General features: G+C 59.2%; 1 protein-coding gene across 3 annotated transcripts in view; it reads right to left on the bottom strand.

The window, feature by feature from the left end:
• The window catches only part of JAKMIP3 (Janus kinase and microtubule interacting protein 3), a 108,266-nt gene extending 93,788 nt beyond the window's left edge, over positions 1 to 14,478 (bottom strand). The window contains exons 1-3 of one of the 3 annotated variants that reach the window (XM_073240109.1): positions 14,152 to 14,478; positions 13,373 to 13,678; positions 12,995 to 13,102 (exon numbers count right to left, since the gene is read on the bottom strand). The gene's annotated coding sequence lies outside the window, so the exon portion shown is untranslated. Of the gene's footprint in view, positions 1 to 9,234; positions 9,409 to 9,430; positions 10,369 to 12,994; positions 13,103 to 13,372; positions 13,679 to 14,151 lie in introns of those variants that run through there. The other 2 variants (XM_037011309.2, XM_037011308.2) reach the window with 2 other exon arrangements.
• Positions 14,479 to 15,085: the final 607 nt, after the last annotated feature.

Raw genomic sequence — 15,085 nt, forward strand, 5'->3', positions numbered from 1 at the left:
CCCCTCAGGGGCAGGAGGCAGGAGAAAGCCAGGGGCAGGCTCTGGCGGGGAGCTGTACCAGTGACCTCCCCATGGTGAGTGGGGGGAAGTGCCGACCCCTCAGGCTGTCCCAGAGCTACACCCCAGCTCCAAGGGCTGCGTGTGGATCAGGCTGCCTTGGTGGGCAACTGGGGGCCACAGCCCCGAGGAGCAGTGACAGCAGCAGATGTCCCGGAGGAACCGGGGGCCCCAGGCTGAGCGCTGGCTCGCAAGTGCTCCCACCCGGGCACCCCGCTGCCTGGCAGGACCAGGTGTGACCCTTTCTGGAGAAGGGCGCATTCGCCTGAGGCCTCAGAGAAGCCCCACAAATGTTCCCGGATGGTGACCAGCCCGCACCTACCGGCAGCCAGGGAAGGCACAGAACTGGCAAGGAGCAAGGGCGAGTCTGGGAGCAGAGCAGGCCGCACGAGCCCCAGTCACAGCGTCAGCAGACAGGGCTTTCCAGGGGACACGTCTTCCTGTTCCTAAGTGGACTTCATTCGTAGAGCAGTTTTAAGTCGCAGCAAAATCATGCTGGAAGCTCAGCGTTCCGCTCCACCCCGCCCACCGTGCATAATCTCGCCTACTTTTTTAAAGAAGGAAGTTTGATGTTTGAACATAACTTCATGAAGTAAAGAACTTAGAAAGTGATATGCCGAACCTGAATAGAGGCACACGTCTAGAAAAACAGATACAGCAACTGAAATTAAAGCTAAAACATGGAGGACCCTTTGGCGGCAAATGGGACAGACACAAGGCAACTGGGAAGTAATTCTGGAAACTGGAAAGAAGGAACACCTAGAATCGAGCACAAAGAGAAAAAAAAGAACACACACCAGAGAGCCACGGGGAACAAGATCTGAAGGAAGACAAGGGAGAAACTTAGAAGCAAAATTTGAAGATGAAGTGGTTGCAGATTCTCTGGGATTGATGGACGACAGTCTAAAGATCATAATAAGCCACAGTGACCTAGACGCATTATGAGACTTGAGGGAAAGAAACAAGGAGAAAGAGGAAATAAAATCTGCCAGAGGACAGAGGCTTGTGTTTGCAGACGGGGCAGACAGGCCGTCAGCTATGTTCTCAGCAGAACGGCAGAATCAGGCATCGGACACGCTTTCAAAAAATACCTGCCAAACAAGAATTCTATCCCTGGTAAAGATATTTGGCACCTTCATTCTTGAAAGAAAGAATTTTTCAGGCCAAAATAAAACTACAGAGAAACAATGGTGCCATTCAGAACACGGTGCCAGCACTGCAGGAAGCGACGTGGGGGCGTCCTGCAGGGGACGATGCCACACAGACGCCTGAGAGGCCAGAAGAGAGGGACAGTGCGGAACTCGGAGCAAGCAGGTGGCTGTGAGAAGCTGACAGTGATTCGAGTGGCGTCATAAACAGGACAGAAGTAAAATGACAGCACAAAACCTGAGTTAGGAGGGGGAGGAAGCCAGCCGAGGAAACGACACCCAGAAACTGTTGGAGGGTCCGCAGGGAGGTGGGAAGCCAGGAGGCCAGGAGGACAGAGATGGAGGCCCTGTTCCTCCAGAGCCACCGAGGAGGAGGGGGACGACACAAGGGCCGAGCTCCCATTTAAACCCATGGCCCCAAGAGACCCCCCCACCCAGACCTGCACCCACCCGCTTCTGCAGGCTTGCTGGGTGCCCAGGAAAGCAGGCCCAGACTGACCGCCGTGGAGACACACTCAGCAAAATGACTGGATTTCAAAGCTAAAGATGGAACAGAATCCTCAAGGCCTCTGGCAAAAAGGTGGATTGCTCCACGGTGTCGAAAGAATGAGGCTGGCGTCCGACTTTTAAAAACAAGGAAGCCAGGAAACCATGCGGAAACAAACAAGATCAATGAGAGAAAGAACACGAACCAAAGATTTTAGAACCAGTGCAGCCTGAACATCCTGTGATTCCAGAAAGTAAGAAAATGCTTACAAAAATTTAAATAAATTCATGAGCTAATTTTTATAACAAAGAAAAATGGGGCTTATGAAAGAAAGGACACAGCAGCTGAACTGAAGCTGCCCCAAAAGCCCGGCACTGGGACACCTTGCCGAGCAAAATAATTATTGTTACTGCTGGATCTTAAGCTGTGGGGTTAAATGATTATCCAGGTGTCTGTCCTGATGTCCATAAATAATCGATGAGTGAGTGAGAAGCCACGGCTTCTGCCGTCTGTGGGGCTCCCGTGAGCAGCATGATGGGAAGAAGGCACCGGAGGAGCACAGCAGTAGCACTGCGGGGATGACCTGGGCACAGCACCCCAGGTGCCAGCACTCCCCGTGACAGGGTCAGAAATGGGTTTGCACAGCCTTCATGTCCCTCCCGAGACAGCAGTGGCCAGCACTTTCCAGTGGAGCGGCCCAGCGGCCACAGCCTGACCCAAGCAACTGAGGCCAGCATCACTAATAAGATGGACACGGACAACTCCCGGTACAGCTCACGGAGAAGGGTCTGCGCTACCGGGGCTTCCTGCCCAAAATTCACAAGCAGGTCCCAGTCCTGAGCAAACAGCAGATACACCAAACAGAGGCACGCTTCACAAAGCAGCTCATCTGTGTCCCCTGAGCACCAGTCTCCCAGAGACGAGGCTGAGGGACTGTCGCAGATCGCGGGACACCAAGGAGACACAGCAGCCGGACACAACTCGGGGCCTGGGGGGCCCTGGGGCAGGAGAGGCATCAGTGGGGGAGGGGTGAATCGGCTCCGCACTGGGGGTGGGTGGTCTTGCACCGATGTTAATGCTCTGGTCTTGATAACGCACTGCAGCTACATAACGGGTTAACTCTAGGGAAACCTGGTGATGGGTGGAGAGAACTCTGTGCTATTCTTGCAACTTTCCTGGAAGTCTAAAATTAGTTTAAAATAAAGCTTTTTAAAAACACATATAAAGGGACTCAATTAATCATTAGGGAAATGCAAATCAAAACCACGATGAGACATACCCTCACCCCCATCAGGATGGCTGCTATAGACACATAAAACAGAAAAAGAAAAGAACAATTGTTGGGGGTGTGGAGAAGCTGGAGCCCCGAGGGCTCCTGGGAGGGGTGTAAAATGGTGCAGCCACTATTTAAAGCATAAGTTAGCCCCTCAGAATACCAAAGACAGAGCCACCATGGGACCCAGCAATGCCACTTCTGGGTGTACACCCAAAGGAAATGAAAGCAGGATTCCAAGAGAGATCTGCACCCCGTGTTCACAGCAGAGTCATTCACAGCGGCTGAGAGGAGGGAGCAGCCTGGGCACCCCTCACAGAGGCACAGGTACATACCATGGAATGACACTTGGCATTAACAGGGACGGACATTCTGACACCTGCTACAACATGGGCCAACCTTGAGGACATCATGCTGAAGGAAATAAGCCAGACAGAGAGAGACAAACTGTGGTGGCTCCACTGGCCAAGGGCCCTGCAGTAGCCGCATTCATAGACCAGGACATAGAACGGCCTCAGGCAAGAAGGGGAGTGTTTAATGGGGACCGAGTTTCCATGTTGCAGGGTGAGAAAGTTATGGAGCAGGCGGTGACAATGGCTGCACAGTGGTATAAACATGCTGATGCCCCTGAGCTGTGCACTTAAAGTGGTTCAAACGGTAAATTTTATGTTGTTTTATAGAAACAGCAAAAGCCAACCTCACAAGCTGACCTCTGCCCTGCGCATGGGCGTCCCAGGCTCTGAGGGTCAAGTCCACTCCAGTGCCTGGCCCCCGGCCCCTCCCTGCCCTCCAGCCTTGCTGCCCTGCTCCTCTGCACCCCACCGCACCCTTGGCCAGCTGAGTCCTGGCCACCTTCTCTGGCCTCCCCAGCCAGGTTAGGGGCCATGTGGCAGGCTCCTGGGGGATGGAGAAACTCCATGGTGGCCCTGTCACAGCAGAAACTTTACACATGCAGGATGGCCAAGGGCCTGTCTGTTTGGCCACTGGCCCTCGCAGAGGGCAGGGCACCTATCCCAGCGAGGCCCACGATGCTGGCCCAGAAGAGGTAACTGACAAATGTCTGCTAAGGGAATAAAATCCGCTCTCAGCAAGCCACCAGCAGGGTCACAAGGGGACAGTGCTGACAGCTGCATGGGGGGCCAGCATCTAGGTTCAGCCTCCAGCCCATGAGCATCTCTCTCTGGGTCCCCAGGCAGGTCCCACTGTTGGCCCCACACTGGGTGACTGAACGTGCTCACCTCCTCGCCTGCCTCGAGAGCCCAGGAGGCCCATGCTGGCCACCCTCTCCTGAGATAAGGGGCACACGTAGGGGGCAGGATAAGGGGGGAGCGCACCTCATCTTTCCAAAAGAAAAAACTTGATTTGATTTCACTCCTGGCTCAGCTGCAGTTCCTTATTCTCCTGCTAGGATCTTAATTCAGGTGTTACAGGGACCGGCACGAATTGCATGAGAACCGCTCTCTGAAGTCCTGCCCCTGCAGAGGCCTCTGGGAGCTCCCTTCCCCCAGAACAGGCCAATTACAGTGGGTGCCCCTGCCCTCTGAGCCCTCCTGTTGCGTGCCTGGCTGGCCAGGTGGAAACACACCACCTTCCACCTGCCTCAGGAACTTGGCTGCCTTCGCATGTCTGCCCTGGAGCCTTCAGACATCGTGGAGACCTTGAGGCTGCGCGGGATTCTTGTGTAAAGAAGTGTTTGGGGCAACAAAACACAGCCCTGTCCTCCTGGATTGCCTGCCTGCTCTCTGCTGTTTGCATCAAGGACCCCACACTAGAAAAGCTTGGATTAGAAGCAGCAGGTCAGCAGGATACCTCTTCAAGATAGAAAAGGTACAATCCAAAGGATTTGTACAGTATAATAAAAATGCAAAAGAAAGATACCAAAAACCTAAGATATCTTGACTGGCAGAAGGACAAAACGCAGCCACGTTAAGAAATAAATGATAGCAAAGCTCATCAAGGAGGAAAGGCTGTTGTTTCTGGGACCCGCTAAGGGAAGCTGACAAGGGGCAGCTCTTCACGGCCTGGTTTCATCCATCATTTCTAACATCGTGGTGACCAGTGTGAATCACAGCTGCAGGGGAATATCCAACCAGAAGGCAGGAGGCACACCTGGTGCTCAACCCTCTGGTCTTTAAGGCGAGGGGAGCCCACTGCAGGCGCCCAGCTTGCCACCCTCTCCCCACGCAGCCCTTGCTCTTTTTGTTCATGGCTTGAGGGCCTGGGTTCAGTGCCCTGGCCAGAATGGGAGGGAGGGCACACTGGGGACACAGCCTGGACTCACCACAAAGGGGAGAGAAGAGGGCAGGAGACACAAACCAGGGCCAGAAAGCGGTCCAAACCTCAGCAGACCACATCCGGCATCGAAAGCCATGTGATACAGTGAGGCGCACTCCGCTCTGACGGCCATGGCCAGGCTCGCAGCCTGCCCCGCACACAGCCACATGGTCCAGGGCTCACTGCACCCCCAGCCTCCTGCTGCCACACCAAGCTTCTGCGGGCTTTGCATCTCCCCCTCAGGGTGACACCCGCACAGACACTGTCTGAGGGCGTGGAGGTGCCAGGGCCTCGATGAAGCTGAGAGCCCAGCACCGCTTGGCTCAGCCGAGTTCCCTGGGGAGACACTGGCCTGTGCCTCAGGCCCCCTGGTGCGGAAAACACAGCTCTTGCTGGGTCCACCTGTTCCCGCCCTGGGACAGCTGCCCCAAGTCCTGCTGCCCCAACCCTGTGCAGGGATCCTGCCTGGGTGTCCCCGATGGGGCTGTGCCCCACCCTCTCCTGCCCCTCGCAGGCCATGCCTTCCCCTGTCTTCCCACTGACAGCCAGGTGCCTGTCTGCAGTGCAGCCTTGATCCCAACACGCCCTTGACACGTGGGGACATGTGCAGGCTATTTTGTCTGACCTACAGTAAAGCCCTAAAATAAAATGGGTTAAGAGAGTCCATCGGGGGGTTGTTCCTGATGGCAAAGGATTAAATTCAACACAAATGCCTAATTATAAGGGACTGATTAAGGAAATGGCTGATGACCCTACAGATCATCTTTTGATTGATTTTTGAAAATGCTCACAATATGACATATAAAGTGATTATAGTATGATCAAAACTATGTGTGTTGAGGGACGTTTTCCACTGGTGCTGGTCAAGAGGTCAGTGGGCACCAGGGGTGTCTAGTTGTGGAGGGACAGCATGGTCTTGGGGAGCTCGGGCCACAGGTCAGGGGGCTTCCACAACAAGAGCTGGTCCTCACAGCTGCAGGGCTGAGCGCCCAGCTCAGGGTGCAGCGAGGCGGGGTTCAGATGAGCACCTCTGCCTGTCCCCGGCTGCGAGCTATGGCCTAAGAGCTCTCCTCTCACAGGGGTGTCAGCCCCATCAAGGCTGCCTTATGACCTCCACTAACCCGAATCACCTCAAAAAGGGCTGCCTCCAGATACTATCACACTGGGGGTCAGAGCTGTTCCACATACAAATTCCACGCAGACACTCGGTCCACACAGCGCCTGACCACACAGGAGCACCCTCTGCAGGCTTTAATCACAGGTACTACCGACTGGATGGCGCTTTCTGCAATTTTAGAATTTCCTTCGTAATCATAAAGTGAAGGCTGGTGGTGGAGAGAGCCTCAGTGTGACGGTGGGGACTGGGGAGCAGGTGGTCTGCACACCTGAGAGGGCCCCATGCTTTCCACATCGGGTCTCCATGGCCCAGGCTGGAGGCCGAGGGAGGAGGCCAGAGGAGGCCCCCCGCTGCGGGGTCAGCCCAGAGGGAGTGGGGGTCCTGAGGTGGCTGGCCTGGAGAGCATAGCATGGTGCCGACTGCAGGGCCTCTTGCAGGCAGATCAGCTGGGGAGGTGTGACCCTGTTCTGAGCTCACGCAGGAGGCAACCTTTAGCAGAAGGTCTCGGCAGGGCGCTGAGGACAAGGCCTTGCCAGTCTGTGCTGGACACGGCACAGCTTTGCCACCCGAGACACGTGGTTGAGGCCACTGTGTTGGGAGGAGGGTGGCGGGGCAGGGCTGGGGACACAGGCTGCAGCAGAGGCCCACGAGTCCCTGGACTCCCACCAAGAGGCACAGACCCTAATTGCTGGTTTCAAGGCTTGAGCTAAGGCCCTTCCCTTCCACAGGCCTCAGGCTCCTCCGTTCTAGATGATTCTCCATGATACAGTCGTTGCCTCCCCAGACGCTCCGTGAGGGTGAGGCCCTAGCCAGGTTCCCAGGGAGCCGCCACCTTGGCCCGCCTCGAGGTTCCCCAGGAGCTTCCCAGGCCTGCCCTGCAGGTGACCCCTTACCAGGTGGAGAAGTCGGAACAGCGCCGGCACGGAGCAGGGGCTGTGGAATGGGCGGCTGTTTTTCATCATTAGACCCTCCTCACCTTTTCCTCCATAAGCTTTTCCTTGCGCTGTCATTGGTCACAACCTCCCGGATCTTGCCAAGTGGCATGCAAGCAAATTTGTGGTGCTGAAACCCCAGACCCTGGGACTTGTTCACCCTGACGCCACCAACCGCCGCCAGGAAAGGCAGCCCCCGGACGCTGGCTCCCAGGAGAGGCCAGCTGCGGCGCCATGCCTGTGGCTGCGGGCATCTGAACTGACCCCCACGCGTCCGAGCCCTCTCTCCTTCGGACCTTGGTTCTCAGCGGGTGTCATCAGCACCGATAATAAACGCCAGGCCACACCTGTGTTACTATGCTCACTACAAATGAAGTCCTGAAACAATAATGAGCTTATACAGTGATAAACTGTGTGCTTAAAAAGCCTATTTAAACCTGGAAATATCTTATGTCAGCAACCAACTGAAATGCCTGATTGTAAAAGTTCCTCTTTCCAATTATCTTCCCTTTGGGAGAAGGCAGGCAGTCCAGGTAAGGAGTGAGGTGCTAGGCTGCTGGCCCCGCCCGGTTAGCGGGAAGGACCCCAGCGGTTCTGTCCCGCCACAGAGCAGCCCCTGGCCCAGGCCACCCTGGGCGCGCCCCGTGGGTCCCCTGGCCAGGAAGCCAAAGACGGACGCCGCCGGGCCAGGTGCTTCCCCCTGACCGCACACCAGCGCCCTGCGGACACACCCTGGGGTCCCTCTAAGGGGTATTTTTGTTCCTTAACACACAGGCTTACAAGGTGGTAAGCAGAGACCTGGGAGCCACGAACGCCTGGGCGCAGAGCCGCCCCCAGCAAGGTGGTGCGGGCCCTGCTTGTCCCTCCGCACCCCTCGTTGGGAGCCTCCCCGTGCCCGCAGCCCGGGCGGAGCCTCCATCGGCCGTCACCGCACTCTTCCGCGCAGAAGAGCTAGAGACCCCTGACCCACTCCATCACCGCGGGGGGACGAGAGTGACAGGCAGCCCGGGGCGCCCCAGGAAGGAACCGCTGAAACCCAGCTGCCGCCGGGGCGGTCAAGGGGCAGGCGACGGCGCGGGCCTCCTTTCTGACCCCCGACCCCATCAAACCTGCATTGTGTGCCTCCCGACTTTGTGCGCCTCTGACAGCTATGTCGCTACCCCCGGAAATGGGAATGAGTGGGATCTTAAAAGGAGACACACACACACACACACACACACACACACACACACACACACCCCACACCCTCCGGAGCCGCGCCTGCCCTGGGCAGCTCCGTTGGCCACGCGGAAGCCCCGAGTGGCTCGGACCCCTGCGCCAGCACCAGCCCACCCCCAGGGCCGGCGCCCAGCCAGCGTCCCCGCCTGTGCACTTGCCATCGGCCCCCAGGCGTCCCCAGGAAATGGCAGCGGCGGAGAAGGATGTGGCTGGCCCGCGGGGGAGGCCTGGAGAAGCGGGGAGGACCCCCACCAGGGCAGGGGACCGCGGGACCCCGGCCACCGGGACGTCACCCCGCCGCCCCCGACCACACCCAGGCCACCTTCAGGCACCCCCTGCCCGCCCGCGAGCCACCTCCGGTCCCCCTCTGGCCTTCCCGCGGGTCACCCTCAGGCCAACTGCCCCCGCGGGCCGGGCCGAGCGGGCGCTGCCTCCCCTCCACCCCGCGGGGCAGGGAGGCCGGGCGGGCGGCGGAGCGCAGCATGGTGCCAGGCGCGGCGGAGCGCGGAGGCCCGGGGGCGGCGCTTAGGGCCGGGGGCCGGGGGCCGGGGTCGGGGCTGGGGCCGGGGCCGGGGCCGGGGCCGGGCGGCTCCCACCGAGGCTCCCGGCAGCGGCGTCCAAGGACCCCTCGGCCGTTGCAGCGGCGCTGCGCGGGCGGGCGCCCCAAAGCCAGGCCCTCCCCGAGCGCCCCGCTGCCGGGCCGCGCGGCCCCGACACCCCCAGCCCACCTCTAGTCCTCTCCGCGCGTCTGGCTCTTCAGCAGCCGGTCCGCAGTCTATTAGGATCGGGAAACGACGTCGCTGAAAACAACCCCGGCTGCGCGGAGCGCGGAGCGCGGAGGAGAGGCAGCCCCGAGCCGAGCCGGCCCTGCCCTCCGCCGCCGCCGCCGCCGCCGCTCACCGCGCGCAAGCCCGAGTCACTCACCACGCTTCGCGGTGCAGATCAGCGGCCATGCAGCGTCGCGGGGCAGGTGCACGTGTGTTTCAGCCGTTAGTTCTCGGCTTCCCATCTCCAAGTGCTGCCTTCCACCGCCGGGGAGGCAGAATTGCGCCTTGGAGCCTGGCATGGAACCAATCACACCCGTGCTCGCGGTTACATCCACAATCCCAGGTTGAGCGGGGCCTCTGGGGCCCGTGGGCATGGGCAGTCCAGCTCCAGGGTACATGCTCAGGTCGCTCGGTCTGTAAAGCGCCCACCCACCCCTTGGATGCTGGGGAGTGAGCGAGTTAATGTCAGTGGGAAAGGCGAATACTGTGCTGTGAAAACCTGCCCTCCGGGAATCGCCCCTTAGGGGTACATTCCTGTCCCCGGTTTACACCAGGACTTACACTCCAGCAGATCCCAACCTTTTGGGCATGGAGAGCCAATGTTTTTGCAGGTGGATCACTAAGTATGATGGAGAGAGGGGCCGCACCCACTTTTCTGCCTTCTTCCTGGACCCGAACAAGTCTGGCCTCAGGAAACCAGTACCCTTTGCTGATTGCTGGCCGAGAACACGTCTGACAGCACAGCGCTCAGTCTTGGAGGGCTGTTTTCCCACCAGCCTCTATGCTGCCTTTAGTGGGCCAGCCAACATTCCCTGCTGTCTGGCTGGGAGACCCAATGGGACCTGTAAGTCTCCAGATGCCAGCCCCTCACCGCACCTCTTGGGGTCCCAGTCAGAGGTGGTGTGGACAGGTCAGCATGAAGGTAAGAAAGCACTGAGTGGGTCTGTGATGGGGTTCCTGGTGGAAGCCTGGTGGACAAGCATGGAAAAACCACCCCCAGAATAATCATCTACCCCAGTGAGTCCACCGGACTCGGTCTCCCACCAGAGGCTGGCTGCTCCCCCAGGTGTGTCATAGGTCTCAGCCGCTGAGAGATTAGTGCTTAGGGGGCATGACACAGCTCGGCCTTGGTGGGAGAGATGAGTGTTGACCCCTGGACCGCCACCCACCCACCACCACCACTCTTTCATGGGCTTTTTGTGCAAAGACCGGGGTGGCTGGGAAGCAGCTGGCTGACATCTGGGAACGGGTCCCCTTCCTCACTGGCCTGGGGAGAAGCATTTGGTGAGTATGCTCAAGGGACCCAGGCATGATCGCATCCGAGCCCCCTCCAGGGGGCCTGTCCCCAGGCCTCCCTGACCCGGACCTTCTAAACCTATTCCTTCTAAGGGCCTGGCCACCAGTATAGATGAACATCTCAGTCAACTCTCTTTCCAAGTGCAGCAGATGCGAATACACTGCTTGCAGTTGCTGCTGGGGGGACATGCCTCCCCTCACCGCCCTCCAGGGCCAGTTCCTGCAGGGCTGCGATGGTCCTGGTCCTCCTCCAGCCAGCACCAGCATGACACACGGATCACCTGGCCCCAGGCTCCAATTGTTAGCCATCAGCCAGCTTGTCTTAGGGAATGTGCATAACACCGCAAGTGCAAGTGGGGAGCCGGGAGTGCAGCGTGTGCAGGTGCCTCGGAGGGAAGGCCAACTGCTCAGGCAGCCCGGGTGTCTAGGATATGCTTGAGAACAGCGCCGCATCGGGTGCTGTCACAACATCCCACAGCCTGGGGGCTTAAATAACAAAAACCACTTTTCTCCCAGTTCCGGAGGCACCTCTGCAGCCTGCATCCCCGCCCCCATGTGCCCACCGCCCCTCAGGCTTTACCTCCACCCATCTCGTAGCAGGTGTCGCCCCTTCCCACCCCATCCTTTCTCTTCCCCCATATCCAAGCCTCAGCCCCCTGGACCATGTGTGTGGCCAAACCCCCACCCAGTGCTGATCCCTTCTCAGCCCATTTCCTCCCCAGCAGTGAATCCTGTCCACTGCACAGACCACAGGGCTTCAGACCTCCTGAACCCCCTCTTGTCTCTTCCTCTGTCTGACCCGCCACAAACCCTGCTGCTCTCTCTTAAAACAACTGTACCTGCAGATCTGCCCCGAAAGAGGGATGGAAAGATGCACGGAGAGAGGAACCGACTGACGGAGGGAGAGACGCATGAGGAGGTGGCTGAGGGAGGGGCAGATGAGGAAATGGATGAAGCTATACTTAACTGCATTCGGTTTCTTAGAAATGGAGGCACTGTTTTGAGATCAGGTTCTTGGAGAGAAACACCCCCTCTGGAAGCCAGGTAACCAGACGTGTTCCCAGAGGCGGCTGAACCCCCAGCAAGCACCTTGGCTGGCTCCGTAGCCTGGACCTGCTGTCATGACCCGTCCTGCCACATCCCGAGCACCACCGAGGATCCGCTCCACTCCTGGGCTCCTGAACTCGGCAACAGCACCACAGGGTGCTTAGGAGTGAAGCCCAGGAGCAGCATTGCCCAGGCTCAGACTAGCCTTCCCCAAGACACTGCCCGCGGGGTTCCGGATTCCTCCTCTGTAAAATGCAGACAGCTGTGTACATGGAGAGATGCAGAAACGTGCACACAGCGCCTGCTGTCACACAGGCAACACCACACCTCTGGCGTAAAAATCAGGCCTGAGTAACAGACCCAGGCAGCCTCTTGCTACGGATGGGGTGCTTGCAGCCCCCTCCCAAATAGGTTGACCCCCTATTCCCCAGCGTGATGGCATTGCGGACAGGGCCTTAGGGCTGTCACCAGGGTCAGATGAGGCCACCAGGGCGGCCCCATGCTGGGATTAGTGTCCTGATAAGAGTCAGAGAACTTGCTCCCTGTCTCTCTCTCTCTGCCATGCAAGTGAGCCATCGGCAGCCCGGAAGCGGACCCCTGCCAGAACCCGATTGGACTCCAGAACCATGAGAAATTAAGTGTTTGCTGCCTAAGGCGCCCAGCCAAGGAGGCTGTAGCAGCCTGAGCTGACCAGGGCGCCACTTCTGCTGTCCCAGACATGTGCCTTTCACCCAACCCAGCCACCAAGCACTTGGGGACACGTAACATGGGCCGTGCCTGTGTGCTGCCGTGCGTCTGCCTGAGGGACCCCCGACCACGGGCCTCCTGACCCACTTTACTCACTCCTCAGGCCCGGCTCACACACCAAGAACACAGCCACGTCTGGAAACTCCACGCTGGCTCATGTGACACCCCATTGTGTACAAGTGTGCAGACTGTACACACGGTACATAAACACAGTGCAACTCTCTGCTCACCCTGCAATTTCACTCCCATGACCCGTCCGGCCAGACCATAGCCCGTCCAGGGGTTGGGTTTTATTTGCATTTGAGTCCTCCCTTCGCCAAAGCCGGACCTCAGCTCTAGAGTGCCTAGTAAACACTGCATGCTGCACAAGATGTGCTGAGCCTCCCCTGCGGGATGGACTTGGGCACCCTTCCTTCCTCTCGCCGAGAGGCAAGGCTCAGTACCTAAAGAAATTCTGCATTTTGCCTCACTCATTTCTCCCCCAACCTTTTGAGATGGCAAGTCCCAGACATACAGGAGAGGTAGAAGAGCTGCGTGTGAGCATGCCTGCGCGGCCATGCGGGCTCTACGCTCACTGTACTGCGGTCTTCGCTTTACCCTGGGCCCCCAGCCCTCCAACAGCCTAACTCACTTTCGGACGTACTTCAGAGGAAGCCGCAGACCTCGGTACCCGTCGTCCCTGAGCATCGCGCCGTGCTTGTGCGTCACTGGCATTCGGTATTTGTCTCCGGCTTCTTTCCTGGGCCGAGAGGTGAAGTTGAGAATCGGTGAGAGGAACAGATGTGAGGTGAGTTTTACCAACGGTACACATCTGCGTAGCCCAAGCCTATCAGGACACAGACCACAACCACCTCCCCAGTGTCCCCAGCCTTCCCAGTCAGTCCCACCCACACTCCCAGGGGCAACCACCCTTCTGATATTTTTCACTATAGATTAAACGTGGCCTGGAAGTTCACGTCAGTGAACCATTCAGTGGTGACTCGTGTAAGGCTTCCAGACCAATGCGTACCAGTAGTTCGTTCCCATTTGCTGCTGGACATTATCGTGTAGCATGAATTTTCCAAGCGTTCTTCTAGTCTCCTGCTGAGGGCCCGCAGCCTCCCCAGTTTGGGTCCACAGTGAATAAAGCTGCCAGGATGAGCACCCTACACACAGCTCCCTGCCTGGGTGCGCTCAGGTCTGTGGGCCCTGAACAGCAGGGGGCAGCCGTGAGCCAGTGGACAGAAACCAGGTTTTCTGGTGTGTGTGTCGGGGTGGTGCTGTGGAGGTGGCCTTCCTGCACAGGCCCCACTTCACTGCTGTTTCTGGGACAGACCTTAGGAAGAGAGGCCACACGAAGCATCAGGGAGCACGTCAGAGGACAGACCTGGGCTACCAACAGGCCGGCTGTCCAACGGGCCACCACTAGTGTCCCACATGTGGAGGGTTTCCTCCCTGGCAGGAAGGCCACACAGGACAGGACGAGGGGTGAAGGCCAGGGGAGGGGGAACAAAGCCCTCTGGCACCTCGGGCCCGGCCTACGTTGCCAATGGACTCCAGCCAGAGCTGAGAGGCACTGTGCTCCCGCGAGGGGCTCACAGAGCGACTCCCACGGAGGGGTCCCGTTGGAGAGCATGGGTGGAGGGGGGCCACGGAGGGGCCCTGGGAGGCGTATGGCCCAAGCAGGCACCTCTGCTGTCTTCCCTTCTGCCTTCCCTCGTACAAATCCACACGAAGCGGCGGGCAGCCACGGCCCCACAGCCTGGGTGCCCCCCCACTCCAGGTCAGGAGACGTGTCCCAGCACTGACCGGGTCTAGCTGCGCCCCAAGTGCCAAGAAGCACGCAGCGCGGGGCGAACCTGATCCTCAGACTGGCAGTCAAGGTCTGTGGGATGCCTAGTGGGGGCACAGAGAGGAATCCATCCACCCAGTCCGCAGCCCATTTGAGAAACGCAGACGCACACCTGAAGGCAAGAGGAAATGCACAGGTGCCTGGTGAGCTGCAGAGCTGCGAGCGCTCTGGGCTCAGAGGAGAGCTGGACCCGCAAGGGGGCGCGCAAGGCCTCAGGTGTGCGGACACGCCCGGGACGTGCCCGGGACGGGTGTGGAGTCATGTACGGGGACGCACCTGGGACGTGCATGGGCTCATGCGGGCTGACGCGCCCGAGGCGTGCCTGGGATGTGCGTGGGGTCATGTGTGGGGACGCGCCCCGGACGCTTTCGGGACGTGTGTGGAGTTACGTGTGGGGACACACCCGGGACTTGCATGCAGACGTGCATGGTCTCAGGTGTGGGGACCCGCCCAGGACGCGCCCAGGACTTGCTTGAGGACGTGTGTGCGGACACACCCAACACGCACACGGGACATGTGTGGGGTCATGTGGCGATGCACCCAGGGCACGCTTGGGACGTGCGTGGGGGGCGGATGTGCCCAAGACGTGCGTGGGGCCAGTACCCGGGCACGCCGGGAAGAGGCCAAGGGAGAGCAAGGGGCGGGAAGCCGGGGTCCCGGCAGGGAAAGCTGGCTGGTGGGGGGGATCCGGGCACTTCCCGCCCAGGCTGAGCTGACAGTGGCTGCATACACGACGGGGCGGGCAGCTCTCCAGCCCCAGAGGCCGACCGCCCACCCTGCTGCCTCCGCCCCACTCCCAGCACAGGCAGCCCAGGTGCGCGGCCTCCTCAGATCAGCGGGCAGAGCGGGCACCTGCGCAGGAGCATCTACCTGGGAGGTCAGCAATGAGAC

Source organism: Manis javanica, chromosome 7 (genome assembly GCF_040802235.1).
Source record: "Manis javanica isolate MJ-LG chromosome 7, MJ_LKY, whole genome shotgun sequence".
NCBI classification, from domain to species: Eukaryota; Metazoa; Chordata; class Mammalia; order Pholidota; family Manidae; genus Manis; species Manis javanica.